The sequence below is a fragment of the Hyaena hyaena genome, unplaced genomic scaffold, assembly GCF_003009895.1.
Source record: "Hyaena hyaena isolate Hyena2069 unplaced genomic scaffold, ASM300989v1 scaffold_566, whole genome shotgun sequence".
In the NCBI taxonomy this organism is placed as follows: Eukaryota; Metazoa; Chordata; class Mammalia; order Carnivora; family Hyaenidae; genus Hyaena; species Hyaena hyaena.
In genome coordinates, this window is record NW_024081194.1 from 406,769 (window position 1) to 414,323 (window position 7,555).

The following is a 7,555-nucleotide window of genomic DNA, read 5'->3' on the forward strand; positions in this document are numbered from 1 at the left end:
CACTTGTGGGGATGAGCACTGGGTGTTATATGGAAACCAACTTGACAATAAACTATTTGTAAAAAAAATTTTTACAGGATGATGCTTCTTTCTTTTATTTAAATTTTTTGGATGTTTATTTATTTTTGACAGAGAGACAGCATAAGCAGGGGAGAGGCAGGCGCGCGCGCGCACACACACACACACACACACACACACACACACACACAATCCAAAGCAGGCTCCAGGCTCCTGGCTGTCAGCACAGAGTCTAATGCAGGGCTCAAACCCAGGAACTGTGAGATCATGTTCTAAGCCTAAGGAGTTGGATGCTCAACCAACTGAGTCACTCAGGTGCCCCTGAGAGGAAGATGTTTCTACTGCACACATTGTTTTCATCCTCCAGCCCCTCAACACTTTCAGCATTGCAAACCTAGCTAGCACCAACACAAATGCCACTTCAACCTAAAACAGATTCACAACATGGAAACGCTGTATGATTTTAACATTAACTCTCTCTCTTTCTCTGATGCACTAGTTATATGACAAATTCAGGCAAAACAGGTTTTCATTACCCTTTTTCTTCTCTCTAAACCAAAACCTTCTCTCTGAAACAAAAACTTAACTTAACTAACCTCTTACTCATAATTTCTACCCATTCTTTTTTTCCATTCACACAGCCTAATTCCAATGGAATATCAGGGTAAATTGTCTTAAATGATTTACAGATTTTTATGAAAAAATAAACTTGAATATTTTGATAAAAGTGCTCATTATCAATTAAAAGTGTGAGACATTAAAAAAAAAAGCTATTATTACTCCTGCAATCAAGGAACACTTCTTTACGCTTCACTGTTCAAAGCCAAAATATGATGCCATGCCACTTTAAGTTCAATATTTTATGTACTTTAGTCGACATTTAAAATAGGTCATTTTGTGATATATTTGTGTTGTTCCAATGGATGCCATAGAGGCCATGATATAAAGTTGACAGGAAAGTGGATTTTCAAATATAACTTTATTGTTACTGTATGTATACATTTGAGGCTATATGGGATGATGGGTTGGCTGTTGTTTCCTTAATGTTTTAAAATAAATCAGTGAGGGGGTGCCGGGGTGGCTCAATTGGTTAAGGGTCTGACTTCGGCTCGGGGCATGATCACACGGTTCATGGGTTCGAGACTTGTATCAGGCTCTGTGCTGACGGCTACCTCAGAGTCTGAAGCCTGCTTCAGATTCTGTATCTCCCTCTTTCTCTCTGACCCTCCCATGCTCATGCTGTTTCTCTCTCTCTCTCAGAAATACATAAAACATATTTAAAATTTTAAATAAATCAGTAGGAAATTAACAGTAACAAATACATTTTTGAAAATCTAACTTGTAAGGTAATAGTAATTACATCTGAATATATGTGTATGTTTATATACAGAGAATCATAGAATGGTTAATCTAGAAATGTCCTTAGAAGGCTTTTAATAAAGCCCTATCATTTTACATATGAGAATATTGAGAATCAGAGAGGGGTTTGGACTTACTCTATATAACAGAGTTTGAACAAAGCTGAGACCAGAGCCCTATCTCTCTTGATCCATTTTCCACAATGGTCTGCACTAAGAAGGCATGAAGTCGAAATGCTTTCATGGAGGCTGGACAACCAGACGCTGGGGTCTTGTAGTCTCTGCAGAATGGATTCCTACAAAGGGTAGGAAGGTAGACTATACAGTATCCAATGTGTGCATTCCAATTCCAAGATTTTATTTATCCACATTTGGAAATAAATTGTGATGAAGAAGAAAGAGATGAAGAAACTCTATAAAGGTAGCACGCCAAAATTTTTGAAGCTCTTCATTCAAATAATAGCAAAACAAAATTTATTTTCTGATTTTTCATTTGGCAATGTCTCCTACTTGAGAAAAAATGAGCCATCAACTCTTCTTTTACCTCAATATCTCTCATAATTACACATGTTATTAAACAATTGGTAAGATAAGAGGTATGAGGTGGATGCCATTTCATTGGCATCATATAGCTGCAATAATGTATGCTGCCAAAAATCACTTCCATTCAGCTGATAAAGCAAAGGCACAAGAGGTCTACAAACAAAAGTAGTTAGCACCTGGCAGGCATTCAGGGAAGTTACCAATAAAAAAAAGGAGACAAAAAAAGCCCACTTAATCCCCTGCTATATAAAAACAAGTTTAGAAGTAATGACATTATAAATGTAAACCTCAATACCACCATTTATTGGCAACATTATGAATATTCTCAATGGTGTTTAAACTCAAATGTTATTGTCAAACATTTTTAAATACCAAGGCTGAATTACCTCACAAGAAGTTTGAATCTTTTTACATAATTTGTAGGCAAACTGCAGATTTTTGAATGTTGGATTATAAGAGAATCGATCACTCCTTCCTTGATTTTTCGATTTTCCAAGCTACCTCAGCATCACTAACTCCTAAAAGTCTAGTTTGGAAGCCAGACCCTCCTACCAGCTCTACCCAGTGGCATTAATGACAAAATACTGTACTATGAACCCTGAAGTCACCCTTCAATGAGGGTTAGAAAGACCACAAAATCCAGGCATCCCTGATATAATCATAAAATGAGAAGAAAAAGCAGAAATTTTTTTTGGAAACCCAATATGAGACTAAATATGAAATGCAAATAGGAAAGAGCCATTCTTCTCTAGAAACCAAATGTCAATAATCCTCTTCCTTTTTTCATTTGATATGCATAATTTGATCATCTGCTATGTATCAGGCACAGTCTTAGGTACTAAGGGTACGAGAGATTGGTCAATGACCAAGATGATGGCCGTGTGTAAAGTCCAGGCCCAGAGGAGCACCACAAGGATAAAAGGCAATTCTAACAAGAATAGGAGAGGGATTGTACACCAGCATGTGAAAAATTACCTGTATAATATGACAGTAGGTCTCAGAGTACTGTTGACCATTTGTACCAAGATACCTGACAAAGGGTTAGAGCTAGAGAAGTAGTATACCTTGAATTCTGGCACAAAAGAAAAAAATGTGTGAAGTAAAACCGTGTCTTCTTTTGATCTTTCCCACAATGAAGAGTTTGCTTCTTGTGTGAAAGCTATCCTGGCACCATGGAAATGAACTTAAACCAATGGACAGCAATAGTCTATTCTTCCACCTGCAACTTTAAATAAGGACAATTCAACTTTGGTGCTCAAGTTAAGATTCACTGACAGACATTGTTAGTACATAGAGAGATGACTATGCATTCTTTGTGGTTAAGCAGACAATTGATAAAATAGGGGTATATAAAAAGCACAATGAGAACACAACCCCCAAGGCAAACACTCTACCTAAGGGACTTAGTGAAATCGGCACAGAGAAAGTAACGTCTGAACTGGGTGTTGAAAGACAAGTGAGATTTCACAAGGCAGAAAAGAGCAACATGTATTCTGGACAGAGGAAACTGCACGTGCAAAATCAATATGAAAGAGACTGGAATGTTCTTTGAAAAATTCATTCTCTTTTGCATGGTGCGTGACTTTGCAGAGGCAACTACTGTTCCCAGTTTTTTCTGTAAGGAAAGACTGCTGTTTCTTTATACTCTGCTAATTTATTCATTTGTACAAATTTATCAAGTACTTATTATGGACCAGGTGATGATATGTTTGTTCGTGAGAGAAGACAAATGGAATACTAGACGGGCATTTCCTATCCAGAAGCAAACCATTTAAATGCAGAGGGAAGTTGGGGTGTGGAAAGAATACAGGCTTTGGAATTAGAAGTCAGTTTGAGTCCCAGTTCAGCTACGTACTGGTTCTGTGATCTTGTGTTAGTGATTTCAGATAGATGACTTAATTTCCTCATCAGTACAGTAATCACTCCAAAATTTAACACTTTAGGTGTTAAGGTTTAGGTTGTTGGGGGTTGAGGGGGGAAGAGTAAAATAGATAAAAATGTTTGGCACGTAGCTGATACTCAAAATGAACACACAAAAACAAGAACAAAATAGAAACGCAGAAACTGTTCCCGATTACTCTAACTGTTCTCAAGGAAGAATTAAATATTATCATAGGATGGTATATATTTAGTGGCAAAATGAATGACTGCTCTGGATTGGGCCTATTATGGAAGAGCCCACTGAGGGCTGTAACATGGATTGTCCTACATAAATGACATTTGCAGAAGAATGATAAAGAAAAAAAGGGAATTCCTTTTAGGGAATACCTCAGGTTTCAGGGTTCACTTTAGAGGGATATTCCAAAGTATCTCAAAAAGGCTTAAGCTCTGTGGAAAAATGGAGCCAGGGGAAAACAGTTTTGTGTTAATGAGTAATGAGTACATTGGCTAAAACACATTATACTATGAAAAACCTTGAATGCCAGGGTAAAGATCTTAGTTACTAACCGAAGGACAGTAGGGCATTAGTGAAGGTTTCAAGACACATACCTATCCTGGAGGCATGATGAAGACCAGATAAAAAAATTGAATGCATTACTGGATCCTTCTTATCAACGAGACCTCAAATCATCTCATCTCATGGTGCCCAACACTGACATCACCATCTAAAGTAGCCTCTCTCTTTCTGTCTAACACATTATGTAGAAATTCTGTTGCTTAGCTATTTGTTCACTGAAATAGTTTTCTTCTCACACTATACATTATCACTTTGAGTTTAGTACAATATTTCCAGCCCTTAGAAAGTACCTTGGACACATAGCAGGTCCTCGCCTGCTCTTTTCCTCTCTTCTCTCTGTTTCCCCCCCCCCATCCCGCCCCATAGTAACATTTTAGGGAAGGCTTAATAGGAGAGTATGGGCAATGGATACGCTAAGAAAAGAACATGTAGGACTTATATTCATGCTACCTCTGCAGATCTAGCATTTGTCAAAAATAATTTTTCATTCCAATATGTACCCTAAATTTGTATATTGAAACAGGTGTCTAAATTTGCCAAATCATGACTTTTTGTCACAAATCCATTTATCTGCACTGAAAATAGTCTACCCTCTCTCTCTCTCTCTCACAATAGTTCACACATGCCAGCTCTCTGGTCACTTATATGTCATGCTTCCATAAGCTATCTTCCTCTAGAAGAGGCCCTCTAGATAGGCCTTCCTCTAGAATGTCTTTCAAGGCCCTCTGTGTAAATATTACACTAGCCAGTATTTAATGACAACCCATTTTTCTGTTTAGCATGATAAGGTAGGGTGGTCACATTATTTTTTCTATATGAAGAAGTTATTGTGTAACTGAACTTTTTCATCTTAATACTATTAATAAAAACCCCTTTCCTGAAGTGCCTGTGTGGTTCAGTCAGTTAAGTATCTGACTTTTGATTTAGGCTTAGATCATGATCTCAAGTTTGAGGATCAAGCCCTGGTAGGGCTCTGGGCTGAGAGCACAGAACCTGCTTGGGAATCTCTCCCTTCTTCTCTCTATCCCTCTCCCGTCCCTGCTCCCATGTGCTCCTGAGCTTTCTCTCTCAAAATAAATAACTAAACATGAAAAAAAAATTACTTAAAAAAAAACCTTCTCCTACAAGAACAGGATAACTGCATTATGGTCCATTTTAATTTGACATAATACCTTCAGGGGGCAGTAGAAGGTAAAGAAAAAAGGGAAGGAATTCACTAGATGTAAGTTCAAATGAAAAAGGACCGTTCAATATCTGTATTATTTATTAATATATCCCAGGCATCCTATGGTTTTCCTAGAATAAATGTTTCATTGAACACCTACTGCATTTCCCTTGTAAAGGTGAAGAAATTGGAGAACAAAGAAAACAATCACCTGCCCAGGGTTGTAGGTAATCTCACATTCTCTTCACTATACCAGAAAGCCTGAGTTGGAGATAGTGAAGACAAACAAACGAATATGTATTCCTCTGCTTCTTTTGGTTTCAGTCCCAAATCCCAATTACCCATTGTCTCTCCTCCCTAGTGTTCTGGAACCTGAGATAAACCTAGGAGTTTCAGCCAGGATCCCTGAAGAATCGCACTCAATAGGTGAGAGCAGCTGAAGAAGCACAGGGATGTGTGGAAATATTTCTACGTGTGATGTAAAAAGAAGAAAATAAGGCTGAGAAAGAAGGACCTTGACAGGTAGCCTGGAGCAATATTCAGAAAGAAAAAAAACAATCTCCCCTTCCAGAGATTAAGTAATCAGGACATTTTGTATTTTCCTTCCTCAGGCCTGCTAGGATTAGTAATGTATGTATGGCACTTGTGAAAAGCAGTAAGCAATAATACACTGACAAAGAGGAAGTTCTAGGGGTAACATTTTTGGTACGTTATTAAAATTTATCCTTGTGTAATCACCAAACAGTGATGCTGTTTTATACAGCTGTGCTAAAGAAGTGTTGGATGTAGGTAGATACAGAACTTGACACTCTTTTGTGCAAGAAAGGAGTGGGATCAGGAGGAGCAAAAGAATAAATCCAATGCTATTTTTCCCCAGGAAAATGCCTGAGCTTAATAATAATACAGTAAGTAAGGAACAGTGAGCTAGCACACTACAAACACATGCAACATAACATGCACTCAGAAAACTTGAATGGTGCTACATTGGATAAGAAACTGGTGTCCATTTATAAACTTATACATACTAATCATATACTTATATCAGATTCTATATGGTTTTTGGAAAGCTCTATATAGAAGAAATTATGTGGCATCTTGTGGAATAAATCTTTCATATTTGCTAAATGAAGAGAGAAGAATTCAGAGAAAAACCTATTTTCTCAAACAGGAAAATTGTTCTTAACTGCCCTTATCACAAATACTTATGTCAAAAAAAAAATTTGGAGCAATAAATGACTCTGCAAAATGCCTGCTTTCAACTAGGAGAAGGAAAAAAAAAGTTCCTTTTATCTGGTAGTTTCTCAGTAACCTGCTCCACATTTAGAATATTTTCTCTACTATTAATATTCCTAGTCATAGCTTTTAATAAGCCAACTGCATAGTTATGTAATGTTGATTAAACTTGCAAATCTCTTATTTACTATGTAGTTATTTTTGTAAACAATTTTATTGTTGCCAATGTAGACAGAACTCAATAAAAATATGAGTTTTAAAGATTGCCATATTTTTATTTCAAATTGTACTGTGGCAGCATATTCATGCTTGATTCTTTAAAGGATTTTCCTTTTGCTTCAACACCAAAGTCATGTTCTCCTTGGCTTGACAGTTGTTTAAAACATTATCTAAATTCTCTAACTATAGGTATTGCCTTTCAGATAAATTATGTGAACTAAACATATTTTTTGCAGTCCTAGACCAGATGAATTGTATTTGAAGTCATATGAGCAATCTAGCAGGGAATGAAAACTTGAAGGAAATTAAGATAAAACTAAAAGATATTAAGCTACAAAAAACAGAGAATCTTGAGTCTTGCCATAATGCAATTACCATTCTAGTAAACCTATCTTACAGTTAAATTTCATTACAGACCCAGTAATTAAACCTCTTTGTGTGAGGTCAACAAGTCTATTACCACAGCACAGTAAACAGAGATCGAAATTTATGACAATAAGCTTTATCATATTTTTTCAAGCACATGATGTTAATAGCCAGAACACTGCCTGATATCAGAAG